Source organism: Podarcis bocagei, assembly GCF_964188305.1.
Source record: "Podarcis bocagei genome assembly, chromosome: 12".
Classification (NCBI taxonomy): Eukaryota; Metazoa; Chordata; class Lepidosauria; order Squamata; family Lacertidae; genus Podarcis; species Podarcis bocagei.
Window position 1 is genome coordinate 34818819 of NC_138137.1, and position 27905 is coordinate 34846723.

Here is a 27905-nt window from a genome sequence, read left to right on the forward strand (position 1 = left end):
CTATAAATAATGTTTTAAAACACATTTGCATATGGAGCACTAACAAGGTGTATTATCAAATTTGTGATTAGAGTTCTGTTTTAAAAAGAAAGGCAATTAATATGCTTTTTAGGAAAACATATTAATTCCTATGGATTTAATTCTATCTGCAGCTGACATTCTCTTTAATCAAAACACTGCACAAAATCAAAGGAAAAAGCCATGGATTAGAATTTCTTTTGGTCATGTTTTATCTCTCTTGCTCATTTAAAGAGCTAGTTTATTTAGCTCTCAATTTGAATACCACATGCCCATATTTTATAGACATAGATATAGGCATAATATACATGCATGGATGTACATATCTTTATATATGTATTTACACAAAGATCCATCACATTTTAAGAAAAGAAAAATATGCATCAGCCACCAGCTGTGACTAGAAATGTTTCTTTAGCTTTCTACATTTAATGAGGCATTACGTTAGCATCCTTCTTTATATATCTATCTATCTATCTTAAGATCAGTAAGAGAATTATGTAAATAGAATAGCCAGGCCTGATGAAACAGCAATTAAGTGTCTTTCGTAGCAGCTGTGGGCTTCAACTCATGATGACAGATGATTAGCCAGAAAATTCTATGCATATTTATTTAATGGAACATTTGGCGATTTAGTTAGGAAGATTTATCCAGAAGCCATTAAAATGTTAGAAAATGACAACTGCATAGTTTAATGTAACAACAACAAAATAGTACAAAAACTACACACACACACACACACACACACACACACACACACACACTTAAGCTATTTGGCTGTCCTTTTGGTAAGTTTGTATTGGTTCAATGATATACTTGGAACCTCGTTGATTTTTGTTGTTTATTAGCCCCAAGGGGGGGGGGATTCCAAAGCAGACATTCTTTTAGATTTTTAAGCTCTCATTATTTTCATACCTAATTTAGTTGCCCTTAAATCCCATTTATTTCAGTGGGACATAAGTGTAACTGACAGGTTGGATCCAACTTTTAAGCAGCCATCATGTACCGTATTTTTCGCACCATAGGACGCACTTTTTCCCTCCTAAAAAGCAAGGGAAAATGTGTGTGCGTCCTATGGAGCGAATGCAGGGGGGAGGCAGGCGGGAAAAGCCCTCAAGAGCCGCACACAAGCTTCGTGCGCTCTTGCGGGCTTTTCTCCAGGAGGGAGAAGGGACTGACTGGCTGCAGCAGTCCCTTCTCCCTCCTGGGGGAAAAGCCCCCAAGAGCGGCACCCTCTTTAAAGGCTGCGCGGCTCCTGCGGGCTTTTCTCCGAGGTGGGGGAATCCCCCCACCTCCCAGAAAAGCCAGGAGAAGTCGCGCAGCCCCTTTAAAGAGCGCACGGCTTCTGCGGGAGGTGGGGGAAGCTGCAGCAGATTCCCTCCTCCCGGGCTCCCTTTGAAGCGGCAATGTGGGAGGGGAGCAGCTTACACTCGTGTAAGCAGCTCCTCTCCCACTTCTTCAAAGCAACCACGGAGGAGGGAAGGAAGGGGACCATGGATCCTCTTCGCTGCTGGAGGCTTCAGCGGATTCCCTCCTCCGTGATTGCTTTGAAGCGGCAATGTGGGAGGGGAGCAGCTTACACTCGTGTAAGCAGCTCCTCTCCCACTTTCCTTCTTCAAAGCAACCACGGAGGAGGGAAGGAAGGGGACCATGGATCCTCTTCGCTGCTGGAGGCTTCAGCGGATTCCCTCCTCCGTGATTGCTTTGAAGCGGCAATGTGGGAGGGGAGCAGCTTACACTCGTGTAAGCAGCTCCTCTCCCACTTTCCTTCTTCAAAGCAACCACGGAGGAGGGAAGGAAGGGGACCATGGATCCTCTTCGCTGCTGGAGGCTTCAGCGGATTCCCTCCTCCGTGATTGCTTTGAAGCGGCAATGTGGGAGGGGAGCAGCTTACACTCGTGTAAGCAGCTCCTCTCCCACTTTCCTTCTTCAAAGCAACCACGGAGGAGGGAAGGAAGGGGACCATGGATCCTCTTCGCTGCTGGAGGCTTCAGCGGATTCCCTCCTCCGTGATTGCTTTGAAGCGGCAATGTGGGAGGGGAGCAGCTTACACTCGTGTAAGCAGCTCCTCTCCCACTTTCCTTCTTCAAAGCAACCACGGAGGAGGGAAGGAAGGGGACCATGGATCCTCTTCGCTGCTGGAGGCTTCAGCGGATTCCCTCCTCCGTGATTGCTTTGAAGCGGCAATGTGGGAGGGGAGCAGCTTACACTCGTGTAAGCAGCTCCTCTCCCACTTTCCTTCTTCAAAGCAACCACGGAGGAGAGAAGGAAGGGGACCATGGATCCTCCGCTCACGGCTGCAGCGGATTCCTCCTCCTTGATTGCTGGGAGTTTCTCTGGGCAGGAATTCCCTCAGCTTAAGTGGGGTGGGGGAAGTGTGGCAGGTAGGGGGGGTACTGAGAGACACATGTCTCTCAGATGAAAATTGGGAGTGGGCATTGTCTGAAGTGGCTGTGGATCTCCTGCCACAGAACTGTAGGACTGTATAGAGTTGGGAGGGCCACCCAAGGGTCATCTAGCCCAGCCCCCTCACAATGTAGGAATCACAGCTAAAGAACGCCAGGCAGATGGTCCCCCAACCGCTGCTTAAAAGCCTCCAGTGGTGGAGACCCCAAACACCTTCCGAGGTCATAGAATTGCAGGGTTGAAAGGGAACCCCAGGAGTCATCTAGTCCAGCCCCGGTGGACAGCGGGCGCAGTCCATCCCGTTGTGCAAGACTAAAGATGCTGCGCAAGGCTAAAGAAGAAGCCAAGGCAGTGAGCGGGATGGATCGCGCTTGCTGCCTTGTCTTCTTTAGCTGCACTGGAGAGGTTTAGCTCCTGGCTGGAGAGGTTGCGCGGCTATGGATCCCGCGCGCTGTCTTGGCTTCTTTGCTCTTTGGGGCTGGGGGGGGGGAACCCGGGGGAAGAAGCTCTGGGAGAAGCTCTGGGAGAAGTGGACAGGCTGCATGCAGCCTGTCCGTTGCTCTTTGGGGCTGGGGGGAGGATAATATTTTTTTCCTTGATTTCCCCCTCTAAAAACTAGGTGCGTCCTGTGGTCCGGTGCGTCCAATAGAGCGAAAAATACGGTATACTCCTATGTGAGAGTAGGTCCTGTTGAACCCAGTGGGCCTTCCTTCTGAATAGACATGCATAGGATCACACGGCTGAATTACAGCCTTTTGAGCATATCTATAACGAACCATATATAACTATAACTAACTGGAGTGTAATCCAGCTAAGATTAAGCATGTTCCATTCTCATTCATTTTAACGGCAGATGCCTAATGTTCACCTGGTGAAACCTTGGTGCTTAACTTTATCAGTTAAACCCCATATTATACAAGATGTGATAAAGTAGACAACAATTAGCCAATAATGAAAGAAGTGTCATCGTTAAGATTATTCAGATCAGGCTGCCTGATCTAATTTGCTGCAGGTGCAAAATACAGGTATGGAGCTCCCCTGGAGGTCACAAGAGCTGCTTCCTCCATGGAAATGGATGGGACTGTCCTCTTCTGCAAAACATCCATATGCACACTTGAGGGGTTGCCCTGAAAGCCTTAGAGCATATGGAACCTGCTGGACATGTTCAAAAGACTTTACTGAAGCTGAAAGTGTGAAAATAGCAGCACTTGGAAATCTATGATGACTGGTGGGAGGGAAGGGGTAGAAATTTTGTTCTGCCAGGGTGCACACAATCATGTTTTTCATGTGATGACTTGCATGTCTGAAGCCCCCCACCCCTCCCGATATATTCATTGGAGTCAGTTCCCATATTCAGTTGCTGCTTGTCAAGTGGGAAGTTTATTATTATTACATTACAAATGATCTAGATGTGTTTGGTCTGCCACTGCATCTGACAATTAGTACCAGAGAGGGAAAGCTATCCACAAATATACTATGTATTGAATATACCCATGTGAAGGAACCCTTACTGCTTCTCAGCTTTTAGAACTTGAGAGTTTAGAGGGATTTTAAAGATAAATAAATAAATAAATTCTGTCCTTGAAATAATTATAAGAAGTTAGCCCTCCCTTTAAAAAATAAAACAAAGAATTAGCTGAATATACTAAGAGCAGTACCATAAAATTTTGAAAGGACAGGGATCAACTTATTGTTTGATAAAGCTAAAGCAAGAATAGTAATCAATCCCCTGGCAGTGAAAATTTTAAATTTAAAATAAGCTTCAACAAAGCCTTTGAACTTTCAAACACTTTATCCTTAAGAAATTAATGGGTCCCTGAAGAAGTCTTATTTCCCCTTTCTGTTTCTGTTATATGTACTTCAATTACATTAGCCAACAATGTAGCAAAATAACCAGTATAGCCCAGTTTCACAGAATGAATGAATAAATGGTGTGTTACACTTTTCTCCTCTGTTGTCTAGTAGTGTATGCGCAGAAATGCTGAACAACTGAGAAGAAACTCACTGCCTGGTGTTTTACTTTTACTTTAAGTTTTTTGCTGATTCCCCTCCCCTCCCAGTTCTGATATGCCCATCACAATAACCATCTCTCGGTCTCTCCTCCTGGCTTGTCTCCGTCTAGGACCATTTCTGTTGATTGCAGCAATACTCTCTGATAAAAGCATCACTTTGCTAAAGGTTTCATTCAGTTGAACTTGGAATGGCCCTGAAGAGTCCTTCAGATGTTTCTTTCTTTTCAAGGCAATTGGGAACGTTTTCTTTTCCCTCTTAGGAGCAATTACTATTGCAGTCCCCAAGCAACTATGCCATCCTCTGCCTTTGGGCAAGAATGAATATAGCCTCGTGTGTGTGTGTGTGTGTGTGTGTGTGTGTGTGTGTGTGTGTGTTTTCAAGTTCCAACACATCAAAACCTCCTAGAAATGACCTTCCATGTATCAGGTATAGGTTGTGGCTGCCTTTATTGTGCATTTTTTCTTTAAAAAAATCCCATCATAGTTATATAGTTTCAGTCTTGCTTGGCTTTTCCTAAACATGAAAAGAAACTTTGTGTGAACTGTTGACACTGTTTTCCCCGCCTAAGTTGCTTTAGTCTCCTTATCAACCACAGGCCTAAAAATAAAGGCTTTAGGGTTCTTTGCTGGACTCTTTGTCTTATACTGTATCTTTCTATCAAGCAGGAGCAAAAGGTCCCACTGTTGGAGGGGGGAGGGGTATATGACTAGTAGGGTAATTATGGATAGGCAGAGAGATTGTAACCTTTTTAGCAATATTTATTAATATTGCTAAAAATCCTGCGATGGTGGTGGTGGTGGTGTGTGTAAGGGAGATTCACTGGAATACCACATCATAAGCCCATTCTGGCCGCCTTGAGATGCGTAGCGTGACTTTTCCTTCCCCTCTTTTCCTTCCCCCCTTATTTCCCCTCTCATTGCAGTGAATAGGAACCAGTTAGCCATACCAGCTCCAGGGCTTGCTTGGCTGGGTGTAGTTTTGTGTCAAAACAATTTTCCCCACCCCCACCCCAGCCATTATCCATAAATTTTCTGTTTTCATAATTAATTGCAACTGATTTCATCCAGTATATGCATTTTTGTGATTCTTATATTTGCCGCTTCCAGGCTTCAGTGATTAAATGGCATATAACTTGCTGAAATTAAATGAATGAACCTCACGAAGAAACAAAACGGCATGCAAAATTAATCAGTGAAAAATTCAGTGAAATTTTCAGGGGTGGAATTTTTGTTGTGCGCTCACCTTTTGAAGTGGCTGAGGGTTTTTGTTTGAATGTCTGTTATTTCATTATACAAATCACAAAATTATACAAAGAGTGGTCTGCACTCTTTAGGCTTCCTGGGTTGCCTATGCTACAGGTAAAGCTCAAGGGAAAACTTAGGCCACATTCACACCATACATTTAAAGTACTGTGATACTACTTTAAACAGTCATGGCTTCCCCCAAAGAATTATGGGAGCTGTGGATTTTTAAGGGAACTGAGAGTTGTCAGGACTCAAGGCCTCTGTTCCCTCGCAGAGCTCCAATTCTCAAGAGTTCCCTGAGAAGAAAGGATGGATTGTTAAACCACTCTGCCAACGGCAGCTCTGGGAGAGGAATTGGAGTCTCCTAACACCTCTCAGCACCCTTAACAAACAACAGCTGCCAGAATTCTTTGTGGGTAACCTTGAGTGTTTAAAGTGGTAGGACTTTAAATTTATGGTGGCCAGCATGAGGTAACCTCTCAGAAGAGGAAGTACAGGCAGCCTGGAGACTGTAGAGCTCTGCAGACATGTTTGACTGGAAAGAAAAAAACACATGTACCAACCCTTATCTACCTCGTAAAAATAAGGTAAGCTCAAAGCCTCATACCCACCGATATTCTAAATTCAAGTTTTTTTGTGGACATTCCATGGTACTTCTGGCAGTGAAAGTGACATCTCTTTCCAGCAGGCCTCCCTCTCTGGTGGTGGGGCAGCACTTATACCACATCCAAGAGCCCCTCAGCCAGGCCTCGGGATGCTATCTCTGTAGTAACATCTCTATATACAATATAATGAGCTTTTATTATTATTTAGTGGATGTGGTATAAAGAGGACGGGAGTCCTGAGGTCTAAATTATTGTGTACAGTGGGGGAATTTTCACTCCGCTAAGGAACTCAGTGGGTGACCTTAGGCAACCCTCTGTCTCGCGGCTTAACCTACCTCGCAGGATTGTTGTAAGGCCATGATGAAGTGGGAGAAGCATACATTAGCTAAGTCTCAGAATGGTATCTCTATGTACAATGCTAGATAATGATTTTGGCATATGAGCTTTTATTATTTAGTGATTACATTTTTACCTCACATTTCCTCAGGGGTCCTGTCCTCTTTTGCACCTGACCATCCTATCAGCAACTGGAATGGGTGGGGAATGGGATCGGCGTCAAACCTTTTGAGGTAAACTCGCACAACTTTCTGTTCAGCCTTACAAAAACAGCACACAGAAAAGAGCCTTCATCAATTTGTTGGGGTGACACTTGGGGACATGATCCTAGGTATGGGAATTGGGATATTATCATGCCCTGGTTTTTTTCGTAAAATGCTGGATGGTACGGCTAATCTCCGTGCCATTAAAAGTGCCACCTGCTTAATTTGTATGTGCCTGAATGCTGTTAAAGGCATAAAAGCAGAATCAATAAAATGGTAGCAGCTTTAGGCATGCATATTTTAGTCTTACAGCAGGGGTGGGGCACCATTTTCAGGCTGAGGGTCTAGGTCAACCTAGCAACCTAGGATGCCAGCAGTGTATTGAGACAGTGCAAAAAGTGGAAGGAGCACCCCGTACTCAAACCCATTCATACACATGCACACCTGACTCCCACACAATACATTTTTCACACATTACTATTATTTTACCATTATTAGACTTGTTAATCTCTTGTTAACCAAAAGGTTTCCAAGCAACCTATAATACATCACACATCACACACACATATTCATTCATTTCTTCACACCCACACAAAAACTTTTTTGTTCATCATGTATAAACATACTCTTATCTTCCTCCATTACTTTAAAGTAGTTCCTCATCTGTCTTTTTAAATGTTCTTTGGATATTGCCTGATAAGAAATTACATAAGCAGGGCAGCTTGCAGTTTGTTGCTCAAAATAATTTTTAAAAATCAGATATGAGCTGAACATAATTACATGGATTAGAAATAATTAATAGAGATTTGTGCTGGGATTTAGAATGTGCTCTATCCAGAGAGCTTATGAAATTACAGTCCACTCCATTTATTCTGTACACCCTTCTGAACAGCTATTTGCTTAAAATGGGTTATAAAGCCAACCCATTTCCCCCTCCTGTTTCTGAATCCATATAGATGCACCAATCAGATAACAAAGAGTAGAGGAATGGCTGTGCTCCTGCACTCCTAAGATCAGAGTGGATCCGATACATTTTGGCACCTGAGGCGATCCACAAAACGGTGTGTGCATCTCCCTGTCAGAGAAGAATGGGTGAGTAAAGATTGGGAACAAGGAGGCGATAGCATTACTGAAAACAAGGGCTGCCTAGCTGCCATATCCAAGCTGAATACTGGCTGGATCTGGCAGGGCAGAAGATGGAGGAACATTCTTGCATTTCTTAATCTTAGCAGTTTCCCCCCATTAGAAACAATGGCAAGTGCATTCACCGGAGACATTGACTCCAATGGCAAAACACTCTCCCTGGTTTGGAGTGTGTGTCAGACAGCTGAGAAGGCATTGGATCCAGGCCTATTTTCTGGTCTTCCCTCAACACAACCCTAGGATTTCCCCAACTTTTTGTTTTTGGAACTACAGGAGCTCAAATGCAGGTAGGGACAAGTCTTTGTTTCTGCTGCACCAGAGTCCTTTCCCACACCCTGGAAAGGGAGGCTCAGTATATCTGATGTCTTGCCAATGGTCCTAGGACAGCAGTGAAAGAAACTTGCTTTCTCTTCCTAGTGACATACAGTGGTGCCTCGCAAGACGAAAAGAATTCGTTCTGCGAGTCTTTTCGTCTTGCGATGTTTTTCGTCTTGCGAAGCATGGTCCGTCGCAACTGCGCCTCTTCAAGCGGCTTTTTAAAAAAAGCGCAAGATGTTTTCATCTTGCGAAGCAAGCCCATAGGGAAATTCGTCTAGCGAAGCAACGCAAAACTGAAAAACCCTTTCGTCTAGCGAGTTTTTCGTCTTGCGAGGCATTCGTCTTGCGGGGCACCACTGTATATGGCATTTTAATTTTTTGGGGGGCCATTCCTATAGTGTCTAGGTGCAATGTGTCCTCTACAGACTTCAACAACTTACTTAGTTTTAACAAGTGCTAACACAAAAGAAGTTACCTTTTAAACAAATGTTGGGCCACTATTAGTAAGTAAAATGTCTATTATTTGAAAATTAGACCAGCGTTCTCGCTGCAGTAACTCTGAGAGGGCCCGGTCCCTTAGTTATTAAGCAGCAAAATAAATATGTAAATAAATCAATAAAATATATATTGAATACGATAAACCCTTTCAGAGAATTTGCAATTTGGCTTCTGACAGAATGGTGTTACTTAATTCAGTGTGCTAAGAAACAAAGAATGTCAAGAATTCTCATATCTGTAACTTTAAAAACTTATTTGTTTCAAGATAACATCTTTACTTATTCAATATAACACATGATCAGAGTAACTTTATACATACATACATACATACATACATACATATGCACAGGTGCTTTACTTAGGCTCACTTTTGCACATACACATACTCATTTCATGTGCTGAAAAGTTGCTTTGGAAAAGTGGGAGACATTTAATCTCTTGTAAGTACAAACGGGTAGTTGTGCATTAAATTATTATATAATGCTGCACATCTTCTCTTTTGTATTAAGAGATGCCTGGGTTTCTAGCATGCCTGGGGGGCTTGCCACCAAATTCAGATGCTCAAATACTTGGCTCAAATAACACTGTAAACTCCCTTGCTTTGCTGTTCTACTGATGCAAAGGGATGACGTTGATAGGGTGCCTGGGCCAATCCAATGACCTTAGGATGAATTGAGTCCCTCTTTGGCTTGTAATGGGCACCATACAGGGACAGAGTATCCTTTGTCAAATCTAGTGGTGCATAGACTCAAAGCACTTCTCACATAAACCTAGCTGGAAAATAGTATTTTTTTGCCTTCCTACTGGTACATAAACCTACCCAGAGGGTGATCATATTTTGCCCTGATAACGGGAACTGGCATAGAATAGTTTGATTCCATTCCAAATATTAATTATGTAAACTAGGAATAGCAGGGTCTAGAAACATATGTTAGTAAGTGATAGGTTGCTTATCATCTTTGGCAAGAAATACATATATCATAATATTGGGTTTTCGACTTGCATGTTTCAGGCTGAGTCCATAAGTGGGTTCTGGAGTTAAGTCTTGGCTAAGATTAAACTCCCAGTGACAGCTTGCTTATATTTGAAATCCTAATATTGATACCGCTCCGTCTTTTGTTTCTTGGATCTGTATTTGATTTTGATTTAATATTTTTAAGAATTATTTTCCAAGTAAAAATGAAAAGTGAGAAGGAGGCAATTCTTTAAGAGGTTTATATATATATACCAGAGGGTCAGAAACAACCGTTCAGACTCCTTACCGGAACAATTTCCTCATTTGAGATATAAAATAAGGCAGGGAAATGGCCCATACAATACATTCAAGTGTTAGAAACAAGGATTTCAATGTTTATGGCTCAAAGCCTTTTATTCTTCCTCAAAGTATGTGCTCATCTCTAATGTAAATGCACTGCATTGTCCTCTCATTGTCCTGGATTTATGAATAAATCATTAGTCTTATTTAATTAATGAGGTCTGGCTAATAATATTCCCAAACTGTCTGTGCTTTCATATCCTTCAATTCCAAAATGTGTTCTTGACTGGTGTGCACGTGCACATGAACAGGGGGGGTGGGTGGGTAAGAGAAGAAAAGAGACTCTTCATAATTCAGCAGTGCTTAGAAATTTCATCAGCAGAATGTGTGCAAAGTGTCTTAGCTCAGAGGTATGCAAACCAGAGAGAAAATCGAATTTGAGTTATGCTTTTTTTTTAACTTGGAAAAAACCGCCAGTGTAAGGTTGCCAGATGTCCCTGTATTTTAAGACATGTCTCTTATCAAGGGGACAATGTAGGTCTGCAAAATAGAAAAGGCATTTCTGAACCACGTCCATAACAGATAGACTGTCGCACTGTCATGTTAGCATGGGATGAAACACGACACAGTCATCAAAATGGAACAGCTAATGGGAAAAGGAAGAGTAAAAGGTTGTGAAGCTGAGTCCATTCTGGCTGCAGAGAATACCATAATCATAGGTTGTTGGCACTGGATTGCTGGTAACTGGATTTTAGCAAAGATGGAACTCCAGCAATCTCTGCAACAGTTGACTTCAATTGGGCTTTGAGGGTGGGAGAAAAGTGAAAGTGGTAGTGGCAGATATAGACCAATGTAGGATGTAGCAAGGACAGAACATCTACTTTACATGCAGAAGGTCACAGGTTCAATCCCCAGCATCTCCAGGTAGGGCTGGGAGAAACCCTCTGACTGAAATCCTGGACAGCCACTGCCCTTTACTGTAGACAGCACTGAGCTAGATGGACCAGTAGTCTGACTCCTTATAAGACACCTTTCTATGTTCTTAAGGAAGGAGATAGTTGAGTTATTCAACACAATCGAACTACATCAACACAAGTGATTACCTGAAAATGTGATCAGGATGATGCAGGGGGATGCTCCCGTCCTGCTTGCAGCATACAAGGTTCTCACACTGGATGTACACTAGCCAGTGCTTGAATGGGATGCCGTCTTGCTTCCGTTCAGTAGCCCCTTTCCTAGCCTTGCTCAGGGCAGAACTCTTTGTGGAACTGGGAGAGACAGAAGCAGGCAAACAATATTTGCTGCTATCCTACAGTCTTCTGTTTGAAGGGCTGTCCAGTCCTGAAGTCTGGCTTAAAGGTAAAGATCCATAAGGAGCAGCAGGGTTTGGGGAGTTTTCTGTCAACAGTTAACAGAAAAAGATCCCTGCTGGATCAGCCCAAAGGCCTACCAGGGCCAACCAGATGCCTATGGGAAGCCCGCAAGTAGGAGCTGAGTGCAGCAGGACTCTCCTCACCTGTGATTCCCAGTATCTGGTATTCAAAGGCATACTGCTTCTGAGAGTGGAGGCAAAACACAGCCACCATGTCCAGTAACCATTGATAGCTTCATCATCCACTGACCACAAATAGCAGACTGAGAAGATGTACAAGTCACCTGTCCACAGTCTTTCCCACTAGGATGTTGTGGCTTTCTATTTAAATTATTGCTTTCCCCAGAGAGGCTCGCCTGGTGCCATCATTACATGTGTTTAGGCACCAGGCAAAAACATTCCTCTTTACCCAGGCCTTTGGCCATTAAATAATCTATGACGTGTTGAGGGGGGGTAATGTTATTATGATTATTTTATTATGCTGCCTGTTATTATGCTTTTCATTATGTTTTTATTACTGATGTTCTGTAAAATGTGTTGTACACTCCCCTGGGATCTTTTGATAAAGGGTGGTATATATAAATCGAACAAATAATTATTATTATTTGTAAATTTGCATCTATATGTATCAGCTAACATCCACATTTATTCCAAAACTGTGTCCACTTTTTTTTGGCAAAATACGCATGGCTACATCAACTGCCGTGGTATGAGTGTAAGAATGCTGCTATTCTGAGCACATTTTAGATGAGTATCACTTTGACATCTTTCTTCAATGCAAAAAACACACTGGCCAGTTGAATTCCTAAGTAGTCTTCTTCCCTTTTGATTATATTATAAAAGGATTAGTTTTCTGTAGCAGCAATGGGTGGGGGTGGAGGAAGAGCATTCAAGTGCCAGTGAATTCTTGTGCTTGTTTCAAATGCTTCAAATGTTGTTGTTTTAATATTTAAAGCTGTAGGGCTGTGCTCTGCAGCCAGGGGAAACAAAAACTTCACTTTTTAAATATTTCATGGCTTGCTGGACTCCAGCAGCAGCAGCAGCAGCAGCAATAGCAATAGGAATAGCAATAGCAATGATTTCTTTAAAACATTAACACTTTAGATGCCCATCACGGCAGGACAAAATTGTGTTAAGTTAGTGAATGTGCTGGAAATGATGTTCATTGCAGGAATTTATTAAACACCAAATGGGTTATGTAGAGTTCATTCATAGCTGGAGAGCAAGCACTTTATTCTTTCCTACTCACAAGGCCAGATTAAAGGATCCGGAGGCACTATGCTGAATTGCATGGTGGGAATCTCAAGGGTTTTACCCCACTAAACTATTATTTCTCCAGTAGCAGATACCTCTTTTTGCCTTTCTGACTCACACCTGCTCTCCCTATTTCATCCTATTCTTTCCACTCTAGTTATATTTCACATATCCTACTTTTCTAAAGATTTGCTACATCAGGGCAGTTCTATAAAATGCGTTTCCTTGCATCTGAATTATTATTATTATTTGATTGAACCCATTTCAAGTGTTTCTCAGTGGTTCATAGCAATTTGCACCAAGGATCAGCTTTGGTCCAGCTCTTCATCATCCTAGTCTTCATAATCTCCAATAATTAGGTTATCTGTAACTAGTAGCTATTTCAGACTGGCATTTTGAAAATATAAGATCATGACACCTAACATACAATATAAAAGTTTTGCCACTCAGTTTCTTAGTTGCCATTCAGCTCAACAGCACCTGTGCAGGAGAGCATCCAGATGGGTTGTGTCCAGCATTTTAAAAACTAGTGTCAGACACACATAAGAGATCGACTCTACTGTGAAATTGTGTTTATTACACTCTTATACAATTGCACTGTGACTACTGTGAATTATCCACAGTTTCGTTAGACTCCTTCAGCCATGTGTATCCCTGAACATGTAAAGATTTCTCCCCTAAATAATCCTCTTTTCTGCAGAAACCACATAAATCAATATGCCCTGGCCTGGCTTATCTGCAACTCCATGTCCATAAGGCATTTGCTATTAGACAGGAGTAGCTGCTGCTATTTCTGTTGAATTTGATTTCACAGATAAAATGACAAACTGCTTAATGAGAAATCATTGGACTGGGTTTTTTTTTTTTTAAAGTACAGGCATGTTACGGCACAGTAAGCCTCACATCTAGTAACACTCAATAAAAATAAAAATACATGGTGATTGAGATGGTGGTCTGAATACACCCACATGGCAAGCTTTTATTGAATCCAGTGTTTCTGGTTTTTAGCAACATACACAGTATTACAGTGCACTGAATTTGAAATGACTGTATAGAGGCTTTTTGATCTTAAGCACATGAATGCCTGGACTACAAATGTTTGCCTCCTGGATGGTTTTTCATTATTCTAAACTTCTGTGTTGCTAAGGTTTATTGTTTTTTATTGGGTTTTGGTCTCTTATGGGTGTTAGTGTATCTTCTGTGTTCTATTAATGGGTCAGGCATAATAACATTTTGCCTACACACACCTGACAATTCTACTGTTCTAGTGTATAGAACAAATATCTGCATACTGGCCATTTGAGGTATAATGGGAAGCTATGGTTTCCTGCAGTGAACGATGCTCATGACCCCCTTCTTTTTCCTTCCTTGACCACCAGGAGGAGAAAACAAATTCCCACATTCGCTTTCAAGCTAACCAGCGTTCCCTATTACGTCCAAAGTCAGGGAACTCTGGTTTGTTTAAACTCTATTTATTGAACAAGCCAGGAACAGAATCTATGGCAAACCATGTTCATATAGTCTAAGGGACAGCTCAGTCACTTTCCCTATGGATGAGGAACTGATTTTAAACAAACCAACAAACTAATTGAGTAAGGCTGTAGGAGCAAAAGAGTGCCTCCCCCCCCACCTCCTGCCTTGCCAGAAGAGCCTAACAGGTTGTTGGATGAGGCAGCTTGACTGCCTTTGGTTCTTCCCCACCCCACACTCCTTTTAATCGCACCAGAGGTAGATTTAGGGCAATATGACTGATTCCACTGTTCTGGGTGCCAAGCCTAGGGGGTGCTGCAGGGCATCACAGCTATGGCATAGTGAATTGAGCATAATGGAAGGCGAGAGACAGGGGGTCGCTGAATTTTGGCCTTGCACAGGGCACTGCTGAAATTTGAGAGACCAAAGTCCACCCCTGATTGCAGCCGTAGTTAACAATGCAGATTCTTGCCGTAATCTTTTACTTACTGAAAAGTAAGGTTCCATAAAACTTTTACAAAATGTTTTGAAAGAAGTCCGGAAACTGTTAGCTGTAAGAGATAGGAGAGGATTAAGTCATCATGCCTCCTTTGTCACACGATGCCATCTGGATTGTGACAATGAATCTTTCTGTTAGGATACACTGCAGCAAAGTTCTTCTTTTAAAAATCAAGACAGTGTATTTATTTCTGCAAAATACAGGCTAAGCCAGCATTCTGACGTGTCCTTTGCAAAAGTCAGCTTTACAGCCCAGCTCCTTTCATGGCTGTGCAGAATACTAAAATCACACTGCATGCATGTGCAAATACCATGCATGAACATTACAATAACCAAACATCTTGTGCATGACTGGTCCCATTATTAGCAAAATAGGGCACTGAAGCATTTCCTCTTCACAATGAAATGCAGTTTCCCCCCTGCTGATAATGGCTATGAATCTCTTTCATATTTTCATAGATATATTATTTTGTCTGGTTGTGGGTATGCAATATTGGGCACACAATATACTAGGTTTATTTTCCCTTGGGCTGTGAGAGTAGTCAGTGTGGCCCAGGGCTATCTGCAATGAATAGAACATTGCTTTAGTGAAAATCTAAGCAAAAGTAAATAAATAAGATCAATAATGAGAAGGCATGAAAGAATACAGAGGGAATATTTGGTTGATTTGATTGACATCCTATGCCCTTTTAAAATGTGGGGTGTTGTGGTTTTTTTGGAAAGGGGATTATTGGGTTGTTGTTTTTATTTTGATTATATATTTTGTGGTTTTTATATTTTGATTTTGTTCTGTGAACCACCCAGAGACCTCTGGGTATAGGGCAGTATATAAATTCAATAAATAATAATAATATAAACAGAAATCAGATGATCCAGACACAAGAGGAAGGTATCAGTTACCAGGGGGAAAGCCCAAAACAGACCAAAGAAGAATGAGTATGCTTAGTGGGCCTGGAATGCTGACTGAATGTTGGAGTGGAGAAACAGAAAATCAGGAGGAGTGTGGAATGGAGTATCTTGTAAAAGGTCATGGCTGGCAGCGGGTGGGCCTGAATAGAAGCATGCCATTCTGCAACATTTTATTGCATTCCTACCTGATACATCATTTAACTGAAAGTCACTGAATCAGGAAGAACTCGGTTGTAGCATTTGGTTTTTCGGGCAACATGAGAGAAGTAAAGCAAAGGTGTAGTTCAGCATTTGCCAACCTGATACCTTCCAGATGTTTTGGACTACAATTCCCAGGCAGTGTGGCCATTTGTTAGGGATGATAGGAGTTGTAGGCTGGATGGTGCTAGGCTACTGAAGGCTGGCACAGACTAAGCAGCTCTGAACTGGAAATGGCAGCCTAATTATCTACGGTAATATGAGTTGTTAGCAAGGAGAAAGAAAGGAAGTCTACAAGCAGATGATTTAGTGAGAATGTGTCTAGATGGTATCCAGTGAAAGACAAATTGTCAATGACATTTAAAATCCAGCATCAAACACTAACATCTTTGTTGACACAGTGAAATCATGATGAATGGATTTTTCCTGGCCATTTTTGCTTGATGTAGTTGCCTTTCAAGTGCTCCAGTAGAACAAGTTTCGTAAGGAACCTGTGTGGAATCTCCATTGACTTTCCCCCCACCCTGCCAAAGGAAATCTGGAACAAACTTCCACTGGGGATTCTGTTGCCATGCAGTAATGGCCAGCAAATTCTGAGCCAGACTCAGCTTCTGAAGGTTACCAACCATTCTCTACTTATTTGCCAAGCCAGACTAAAGAGGTGTGAGTAGAGAGAGCTATAGTTATGAGCTTTGTCAATACAAGCGCATTTTACTGGTGGTGAGAACATTTTGCCTGGTCCATTACCTTCCATTCTCACTTAAAGCACCCATCCCACAAATGAAACAATTAAAAAACTAGTCAGGTTTTGGCCCACTGGGCTCATTCCAACCTGACTCCTTTTTGGTGTCTCTTACTGTCCTCCAAAGTTTTCTGGGGGTTGAAACTTTTCACGGTATATGTGTGTTGCCCTCAGTATCACTTATTTGGATCACTTTGCAATTCACATTACATACAGCCAGACATTTCCAGACAGTCCTGAGATGATTACGTGTCAGCAGCTATCGATTCTGCCAGAATCTCATTTTATGAAAGCCATCTCAATACTGATTGTCCAGCAGTGATCCGTAAGAGAACAGAATTCTGTATTCATGGATGCACACACTCGTATATGTCTTTGCCTGATAACTGTGCACCCATAATAGGTAAGTGACATGAACAGGCACCTTCTCAAAGTTCAGACTGTTTGCCTTTGCATAGGTTAGCTCTAGTAATAAAAACACACCAATTTCCTTTCTAGAAGAATTGTAGTCAGGCATAGCATGGAACAAAAATACCTAGCAGTGAAAAATGAAAAGACATTTATAATGACTTTCTGTATTGACTATATGACCTTGTGAACATTGCTACTTCCTTTAATCTTTTTGTACTCTCAAACATAATGAATTAATGCAGAATTCACCAATCTGGTCCGCCGCCCCCACCCCCTCCATCTTTTGGACCACAACTTTCATCAGCCATACGTAGCATGACTGGAAGGCACCAGGTTGGCAAATGTTGAGTCAATGCATGATGACTTGGAGGGATCAGGCTTGACATTTCTTTATTTTTAAATGAACATTTTAAAATGTATCCCCCTCTTTTCTTTTAAACTTTATTTTTTTTAAAAAAACTGATTTAGTTTACTGGGGGTTGCTTTGCCATTAACCAAACATATTATATTTTTAAATTGTTGTGAGCCACTCAGGGACCTTGTGGTGAAGGGTACATAAGAAATAATAACAGCAGCCACTACTGTAGGTCTAACAGAAAATCCTTCTGAATTTTGCTGGCTTCATACAAACGAACTCAAACACCAAATGCGGTTACTAATATGTCCAGACAGTAGTGGTCTTCAGCATCTGGGCAGCATCTGTGTATAGAAAAAAACTGCTGGAATTCATAGTCAAAGATAGCATCAGAAATGCTCTGAGGCTAGATATATTTACCCTAATATGGTGCAAATTATGAACAAATGACTTTGTGGATTGGATAGTGTCCCTTATCCATGGCAACAAATGTATCAAATTCAGCACATTTCATCAATTCCTTTGGTAAGACAACGAACTACTAGGTTGTTTGACATCATTTGAAGAATATGCCGATTAACATTCATCTGCTAACAAAAGTGTCTTATCTAGAATGTACAGTGGTACCTTGGGTTACATATGCTTCAGGTTACGTACGCTTCAGGTTACAGACTCCGTTAACCCAGAAATAGTACCTCGGGTTAAGAACTTTGCTTCAGGATGAGAACAGAAATCGTGTTCCGGCGGCACAGCGGCAGCAGGAGGCCCCATTAGCTAGTGGTGCTTCAGGTTAAGAACAGTTTCAGGTTAAGAACGGACCTCTGGAACAAATTAAGTACTTAACCCGAGGTACCACTGTATAAAATTTTGCTTGCTGGATATACTGGTACACTTGATTGTCTGCATCAGGTATGGGAACAGGATATTGGTAAGGTAATATTCAGGGGCAGGGAACAGAGTGTGGGAGAAAGTTCAATTCTTTTACATTGATTCATACATCTGACTCCTTGCATTCTGAGTGGGATAACTCATCGTTGTTGGAGGAGGTGTGGAGAGCTAGGTATTGTTTACTATATGTAGTGGACTTGCCCAGTGACTGGGGAGTTTTGGAATAAGGTTTTTCATAAGCTCCAATTGATTATGGGGCAGCTGCCAGATCCACTTGTGGTGTGTTATCCAATACTTATGATACTTTAATGTACTTTTGAAAGATTCTTTGTTGAATTGTAAGCATTTTGTATTAATTTGTTAACAGTATAATGTATTTATGGTTATGTTTTTCATGTCTTGTAAGTTACCTGGAGACCTTTGGGTTAAGTTAGAAGCTAGTAGTAGTGGTGGCAGTAATAATCAACTGCTCCCAAAAGCTACCTGGCAGCAGCAGTAGTAAGAAAGTTGCAGCCTTCATTGGTACCCAGAGTGCTTCAGCAACAGAGTATAGGAAACCAGGATCCCTAGGAATTTAACCAGAGTTTTTGAGGTTTTTAGGAAAGATCCAGCAGGTCAAAGGAACCAGATTTCTGAGAAGACTTGGTGGTCACAGTGCCACTGCAGACTATAGCAACAGATTCTCTTATTACTGCTGTCACCACCATTAAGCTTCAGAGGCAAATGAAACTGACTGGCTAACTAAAGGAGCAGGGAGAGCTGCTGCTGTGTCTGGTATTGAAATAATGGCAAGCTGAGGAATTACAGACTAATTATGAGATTGGCTTGGGTCATAATTAGCCAAGAAGTTCTAAACAGGAGATGTTTGAGGTCCAAACTCTCCAGTTCTTAATTTCAGCTGCATATTGGAGACCAGTCCAGTAATATATCATATTGTATTTTAAGTTTTAAAAAAGGTGGTTTCTTTCAGGTGGTTTCTTTTCAGAATCATACAAGGTGTGACTGTGTACTACTGCAGATCCAGCTGCAGGCCAATTCTGGCTCAATAAATTATTAACATCCCCCCCCATCAGTTGGGAAATATTTTAAGCAACTGTGGTGATTTTCCTTTCTGAGGTGAGCGATCAGACTCCTGAGGCCTAACAAAAATAAAAATAAAAAGTTTGTTATCAAGCAAAGGTGGGTGTTTTTTTTGGGAGGTCTCTGGGTGTACCATATCACAAGCAAGTTGAGGGAGGAAAGTGGAGCAAATAAGTGTGTTCCAGCAAAAGAGTAAACCCATAAGATATACCAGGGATAGCCAATGTGTTGCTCTCCAGATGTTGTTGAGTCATTTACATATATGGCTTTCAATTTATTATATATAATCAAACTAGGAATGATACGGAACAGATTATTTCCAAGTTGCAAATACCTTTGAAGCAAGGTAGTGATTGCACACAGCAATATAGACATGTGGCTAGAGGGAGACAGAGAGAGTGAGACTTAGTCTACGGCCATACTACCCTGAACACGCCCGATCTCGTCAGAGAGAGTGAGACTTGTTTAAGTTGATTTTGTTGACTCACCTGAGTCAACAAAATATCCCTCTTTTCTTTACGAGTGCATCTCATCTTTCCATTGCTGTAAAAGTCTAGGAAAGTACCTTCTATATCAGGGTTGGCTAAAATATGGTCATCCAGATCTTCTTGCACTATAATCGCTATAGCCATCCCTGGTTTTTTTGAGCAGATTCGAATTATATTCTGGGATTGCATGGTGAGAAATATATATATAAGAGACAAACACTAACAATAATGACAACCCTAACTGCTTTTCTTTAACAAGCAAACGAAAACATACTTCCTTTTTTATCTCCTATAGTTCTTGTTCAGAAGAAGACACAAATGAAACTAAGCAGCACTTTTCCAGATGTTTACCTTCTGTGTCGCAATGGCACTTGGGGTTTATCTGATAAACATAGGAGGGTGATTGATTTGGTATAAGTGTTGGAGTCCATGCAAACATACATTGTAGTAAGCAGCCTTCCCCAAACTTGGTGCCCTCCAGATGTTGTTGAACTACAACTCCCATCATGCTTGACCATTGACCATGGTAACGGGCTGATGGGACCTAGATTCCAAAAACATCTGGAGAGTACCAGGTTGAGGAAGGCTGTAGTAAAGGAAGTTGTGATGAGTGGGGATTAGGAAGACAGAAACAGATCTACTAGTTGCATCCCTTGTCAAAAACAGTAATTAAAAAATATGTCAGGTTGTTATATGGTTTCCCTTCCTATGAGCAAAGAAGCACCCTGCAGATTATCAAAGTAGCCAAGGTCAATGACATTACACAAATGCAAAATAAGCTAGAAAAGTGTCCTGTTGGCTTGTGTGAAATTCTCAACATAATGTCACTGAACTTTAAAACCACATCTGTCTATACCACAGACATGTTGCCATCCCCAGCAATATTTTTCCTTGTTGACACTGCAAATGTCAGCATGTTGCGGGGGGGGGGGGATTAAATGATGCACTGAGATAGGTAAATGAAGGTTTTAAGTGAAGCTTTCACCAAACTAAAACACTCTATATTTTTTTAAAAATAATAATAATGGTATTATAGCAAAAATGGAAAATATTCTGTACCATATAAAAGTTGATGCATAACCATCACTTGGTCCCTGGTGTATATTTCATTTTATTGTAGCATTTGTCTCAAGCAATCTTACCAAGGAATATTCAATGCAGCTACTTCAATAAAGTACACACTGACACTACAAACATGAGCTGTAGCCATTCAATAAACATTTAACCCCCTTATTCCATTCCCCCACAATCGCTGCTAAGGCACAGGAATGTTTTTGACTAAATAAAATAAAATATTTCCCCGCAAGGCTGTCATCTGGAGCAAATGTACTTGAGAGCATGTTTGACTGAAATTGATGAATCTACTTATTTGTTTATTTATTAAATTTACATCCTGCCCTTCCTCACAAGGGAGCTCAAGGCAGGATACTAAAACAAATTCATTTTATTGTTATTTGTTTTATTTTATATTTATTTCATAAAATGTACACTCTGCTTGATTGTTAAAGAAAGCTTAAAGTGGTTCACAAAGAGTATTTTTTTAATGAAATAATTTTAAAAAAATTTTTTTATGTATTTATATCCCACCTTTCTCCCAAGTTTGGCTTTCAGTACATATATATCCAGCCTTTCCTCCCACACACAACCAAAGGCAGCATAGATGGGATTCCCAGACAGTCCATTGTCCCAGACTTGACTAAACTCAAACTTTCTTAGCTTCAACACAGTGGCAGCATCAGATGCCGTCAGACTAGGGATGGGGGAGGGATTTGATGGAGTTTACATTAAAAGACAAACCTACCTATTTCACACTTTCCAAAACAATGCAAGAACCTCTAAAATTTGTTATTCCTCCACATTTTACAATGCAGTTCCCTTATATAAATGGGACTGCTTCCTGATAGCTAGGGCTAGGGCTAGAGTGACAGCAGGAGCTGGAGCACTAAGGAGAAACTATGCATCCACATATATTTCAGCTGAATTCAGAAGATTAGTACATGCACAACATCACCACCCAAAGAAGGGACACTGTTGAGGGCATGCAGAAAGGGGGAAGGGACTTTTGCAGGTAGCTTTAAAAAGCCAAGAACTTGCAAAGGCTGCCTGCCTGTGTCAGACAAAGGTTTGATCCAGAGTGGATGTAGCTTAATAGATAATGTACTGTTCCTGGATAGTGTTGAATCTAAGCAAATCTTCAGTGATAGACTCCCTTGCAAGCAGGTCTGCTAAACTGCCTGTGATATTGCTGAATAGGGACTCTAAAATTATGGTTCCAAGCTAGTGCAGGTGTCTTAACAGTTTAAATGACAACCAGCAAATACGTAACATACTTTGCTGGTCCTATTTGCCTGGGAGCCAGTCAGATACTACCTAATTCCCCATCTGAACTAATTTTGACCCTTAGATGAATTTTCACACACTTAGAAAACTTGTTACAGGCCCAGTCATCCTCTCCTTAGATAACCATATTTGTGCCCTTGTACCGTTTCCACTCATTCCAGGGGGTGAGGGGTTGCAGTAGATGTTAAGAATATAAGGGCAGTCATGCTGGATCAGGCCGAAGGCCTATCTAGTCCTACATCCTGTTTCTCACAGTGGTGAACCAGATGCTTATGGGAAGCTCATAAACAGGACTAGGCAGAAATAGCCCTCTCCTGCTGTTGTTTACTAGCAAACTCGTATTCAAGACAGGCATGCTGCTTCTCAACCTAGAGGTAGAATATTCATTTACTTATTTCTTACCTGCCGTTTATCTGGGAAAGGAGATTTGGGAGATTTAATTTATGTTTTGAAATTTGCATATTGTATTGTTGTAAGCCACCTTGAAATGTACATGGTGGAAAGCAGGTTATACATTCTTTTAAAATGAACAGCTAAGGTCCCAGAGTGGGACCTTAGCTGTTAATTTAACAGCTGTTCGTTGCAACAATAACTATAAAAACAAATAAAACCATTACAATTGTAAAACGCATACAACTGTTCCTAGTGGAACAGAACAGTATGAATTTAGCCAACAAGGTGGGTCTTCTGTGGGTCCCACAGAACAAAATACCTTCGCTGTCAAAGGGTAATGATCACCAACATGAAATTCACCTTTTTTCACAGCAGCTGCACACACACTCAACATTTTCATTTAACTGTTCCTGGTGCATTGCACCTTTCATCTTTCTATGTCCTCCAGTGAGATTTTTTTTTTAATAAAAAAATTCAATACACTCTTCTTCCTCAGTCAGTGTTCAATGAATTGCCAGCTGACTGATTTCATTTAAATATAGGACACAGCCTTCTCACCTCAAGGCAAGGATGTTTCTCCCAACCCCTTTCCCTCAAATTAAAAATAGAGGGAGGGAACTCTGCAGCTATTAATTATGTCCCTTTCCCCCTTATCAATGTATAAACAGTGTGGTCTGGAAAATGTTATATAACTATGCCCTAGAATCAATGAAACAAGCAGAGAGAAACCCGTGCTGCAAAATCATGACCCACTTATGTGATTTGAAGTTTCCAGAAGTTTAGATGTGTCTGAGTGAACATCTTTTTCTAATGAAAATCATGAACCTTAATGACAATAAACCTTGCTAAAGCATTTAATTTATGTTGACGCTCATGACCTATTAGCTTGCTCCCTTCCGTAAACCTATTTCCTATCCACCCACTACAGCCCTCGGTCCTTCATCCTCAAGAAATATAAGAAGTCACAGTCTGAGCAGGATTACAAGGCAAAGTTTAGAAGCAAGCAGCACTTTCAATTGGATTATATATAATTCACACCATTGCTCAATGATATGTGCCACTTTCACAATCGCAATGCGTTCACGAAAGGGTCTGGGTGCTCATCTTGCTACGTTTATATTAGTAGTCAATTTATCTAGGAAACAAGAGCAAGGACTCTATTTCTATTAGCAAGTCTGATTCAGCCCATGCTATTTGTGAAGATTTTAATGGATTATGTAAGATCAAGTCAAGCAAATTCACATGCCATTACATTAATGCTGTGAGATGTTCTTTGGCAGCTTATATCTAAGTATGTCTGCAGGACTGTCAGGATGTAGTAATGTCCAGTTGCAAACGACTCATAATCAGAGGACAAGTGGAAGCACTGGAAATCCAAGGAGAACAGCACTTTGGAATAAGAATAATTCATGATTGTAATTAAGGGAGTGTAGAACTGCTCTAGGCTCAACCAAGAGTTTATGTTGACTAGATTCCAGTGCAGAGTGGATTGTTTAGCAGTATTGTTTTATCACTTTTCTTCTCTTTTATGATTCCATGTACTATGCATATGCAAAATGCTATGTACATATACTATGGTACATGCAGGGATCATCTGCATGAGACAGACACCATCTTTGCCATCAGCCATAATTCTGTTATCACAGCTTAGTACAATACATCAGGGTTTGATCAAGGACTGTCTTCCATTAGGGAGCATCATCTGCATTTCCTTGTCATCTGAAGTTAGACACCCAAGCGGAAGAGAGAAAGCCTTCTCAATTGTGGCACCTAGAATGTAGAAAAGCTTGCAGAGAGAGATGTGCTTTGCCCCTTCACCGACTGCTTTTTGTGAAAATTATTACATCCCTGCAAGCATTCTCTTTCTTTTGCCCCTCTCTGTCTCTGTCTCTCTCTCTCTGGCCTCCTGTTTATGGTTTTATATTTTATGATCTGTTGTTTTATTATAAACCATCTTGTGCACAGTCAGGAAAGGTGGGATAGAAATTGTTTAAATAACTAAATATTTTTTTTAAAAAAATCTATGTCCCATTGACAATGGTTAGGCTCAGTTGATGGAAAGAAGAGAAAGGCATTCTCTGTACCCGCACCTAAAATTCTTTGCTCCAGAAGACTTGGTTGGACACCTAGCTTACGCTGTTTGGCTGTATGGCAAAAAAGAAAAAAGCTTCCCATTTAGGCAGGCATTTGCACTTGTCTCTGTTTTTATTATATTGTTGTTGGAATGCTATTGAATTTTATAGATGGTCTTAATCACTGTTAGCCACCCTAAATGATACGGAGGGTTGAGATTATAGGTAGATAGGCAGATAGATAGATGATAGATCAGACAGAGGCAAGCTTGGCCCTCCAGATGTTTTGGGACTACAACTCCCATCATCCGTAGCTAACAGGACCAGTGGTCAGGGATGAGGGGAGCTGTAGTCCCAAAACATCTGGAGGGCCGAGTTTGCCTATGCCTGTGATAGATAGATATTGAATAAATAAATATAACCCAACAGCTGAGAGGAGTGAAAGACGAGGCAAGAGTAACAAGCATCAGTGAGAAGAAAGGAATAAGGAAGACAAAGGATGAACATGAGCAACTACAGTTACTTTCGCTTAGGTGTTAAATCATATATATCCACTGAATTGCAGACTTCCTGTGCTCGGGCTTTGGAGGCGTTATTCCTGATGGCTTTGTCTCTAGTTCAGACACTCTCTATAACATCAGACTTTTAGCCCACTTGTTATAAAAGTGCTTCCACTGGATGTCATTTTAACAAATGAGCTTTGGCATTACGCTACCACTAAAGTATGCACTGAACTGCTAAGGAATTAAGGGTCAGGCTTGAATTACGCTCCCATGCAATCGCCCAGATTCCTTTCGTCTGAAACTGGCATCATAAGGTGATTTTCTGAGTATCTTGGGAAAAAAATAATAATGTGAAATTGTTACCCACAGTGCCTTTTAAAAGCTATAATACATTTTCAGTTACAAAGGGCTTTGCTGAGATTTCCTGAGAAGACTGAATAAAGATAGGTATTTCAAATTTTTATGAGATTTTTTAAAGCCCTGACTTTAAGCCAGCAGCATGCAGGCTCTCACCAGCTAGTGAAATATGTGCAAGCCTGGGGTGGAGAGAAGCAACTGAGCTTCTCAGAAAGCAAATAAACCTAAGTTCCTTCTCTGCAAAACCTATCAACGTCAGACCTGCCAAGGGTGGGCATGAGACAGGTGGCAGCAGAGCTTTTTATTATCCTCAGAAAGAAAAAGGAGGATGGAAGAAACAATTCATACCTTTTTGACAAGAGGACAAGAAATGAGAGGCACCTGTGTGGCCAAACAGGAAGGCTTGTCCGTTTAATAAATACAATTCAGAAAGCTGGGCTAATGGTTCCATTATTCCCCACCAAGCTGATCACCAGATGGCTCTTGAAGGGTGGATTCTGACAGCACCGGGAACGTGAGTCAGACCATTGACCCATCTAGGTCAATATTGTCTACACCAGTGTTTTCCAAACTTGGGTCTCCAGCTGTTTTTGGACTACAACTTGCCAGCAGGGATGATGGGAACTGTAGTCCAAAAACAGCTGGAGACCCAAGTTTGGGAAACCCTGGTCTACACTGACTGACAGCAGCACTCCAGGGTTTCAAGCAGGATTTCTCCCAGCTCTACCTGGCGATGCTGGGGGTTGAACTTGGGACCTTCTGCATGCAAGGCAGATGCTCTACAATTGAGCCATGGCCCTTCCGAATTCTAGCCCTGTTCCGGCATGAGGGGAGAGAAGGGAAGGGGGGCACTTGCCTGCTCTTCTCCCTCCATTGTGTTCTCACCATCCTTTCTATGTTGGGATGGAATGCCTGCAGCAGAGAGTTAGCTGTACTCCTGGACACTCCCCTGCAATGTAGAATCCCTCCTAATCATCGCTAATTGCACAGAGAAACTGTTAGGAGAGCCAGCTCCCCACTGCAGAGGATCAGCCTGAATGCACAGGGGCTGATGGGACATAGGTGGTAGGGATGAGGGAACGTGGCTGGCAAGGGAGAACACCTAACTAAGGGACTTGTTTCTTAGCTTATGTTTCAATCTAACCGGGGCCACAGATTCATGGCCTTGTGAAATGAGAATAACAACATACTAGTACATGACACATGAAATGTGACAAAAGTCCTAAGGGTACGGATTAAATTTTCAATGTACCGTATTGGCCCGAATATAAGCCACACCTTAAAAATTAAAGGGGAGGGGGAGACAATACCCGAATATAAGCCGCTCCCTTAAAACTCCGCAGGCACTCACACCTGTTCTGTTTTACCATATGTCTGTTTCAGCAGCGATATCGTAAAAGCCAATTTTTGTAAGGTCACAAATTTAAGCCGCACTTTAAGTTTTCATGGTTAGAATTTGGGGAGGGGGTGAGGCTTATATTCAGGCTAATATGGTACATCTATGAGCATATTTGTACAGAAAATATTGCCAAAAACTGGGGGTGCAGGGCAGGGATTCCAAAACAATCTCCTCTCTTACATAGCTGTCAACTTTTCCCTTTTCTTGCGAGGAATCCTATTCGGAATAAGGGAATTTCCCTTAAAAAGGGGGAAACGTTGACAGCTATGCTCTCTTAGCGTATTGAAATCTCAGCCCAAATTTGCTTGGATTTTGGAACACTTCATAAATTAGCTCTGTGCATTCTGAGCAGCATACACTGTTCCGCTTCCCAAAAATGTGCCAGTTGCTGGGAATCACAAGTGGGAAGAGTACTGTTGTGTTTCTGTCTTGCTTGCATACTTCCCATATGCATTTGGTTGGCCACTGTGAGATGGGATGCTGGGCTAAATGGGCCATGGACCTGATCCAGGAGAGATCTTCTCTATGTTCTTACACAGGCATCCTGTAATTCTTTCAACAATTTCCAGAGGAGAAGCCGTATCTTGTAGCACCTTAATGACCAGCAAACCTGTTACCACGTAAGCTTAGGTAGACTAGTCTACAAAAGCTTGTCTATCAGGAATGGTCTGAAGACCATATTGCCTCATTGCAAACCCTCTGGGGGGGCTGAATGTGAAAATGGGCAAGGCAAAAGAGTCAAAGTGGACAACCCTAAAAAGAGAGAGAAGGGTTGTGGCTTTCAGACTTACCCTTAGCCTTATATACCACAATAAATGTGTTAGACTTGAAGGTGCCGCAAGTCTCTTCATCGCTTTCATATTTCTGGTGCTTGTCTTTCACGTTATAAAGTATCTTTGACCTTTTTCAGGCCACTCCATTGTACTACACACATTTCCAAACCACTAGCCTGAAATATAAACCCAGAAGTGGGTCTGAGTTTTATGCAGCTTATACTAAAAATAATTTTAGACGGCTGTCATATCAGAAGCTCATTAGAAGGCTGCACTTAAAGCACAGGCTTAACTAAAGACTCAGTGACTGAAACTTCATATTTTAAAACGTTACTGTGCCAAGGCTCATGTGGGGCAAGCTGAT

The 27905-nt window shown here is 41.5% G+C and overlaps 1 protein-coding gene across 14 annotated transcripts in view; it reads left to right on the forward strand.

Moving 5' to 3' along the window:
• LOC308569411 (uncharacterized protein) overlaps positions 1-27905 on the forward strand; it is a 286883-nt gene that overhangs the window by 121110 nt on the left and 137868 nt on the right. For 9 of the 14 annotated variants that reach the window (XR_014000684.1, XR_014000688.1, XR_014000690.1 and 6 more), the window contains 2 exons: positions 6774-6855; positions 7782-7917. The exons of 2 other annotated variants lie outside the window; for them this stretch is intronic. The gene's annotated coding sequence lies outside the window, so the exon portion shown is untranslated. The remainder of the gene's footprint in view (positions 1-6773; positions 6856-7781; positions 7918-27905) is intronic. 3 more of the 14 variants (XM_081163353.1, XM_081163354.1, XM_081163355.1) reach the window with 1 other exon arrangement.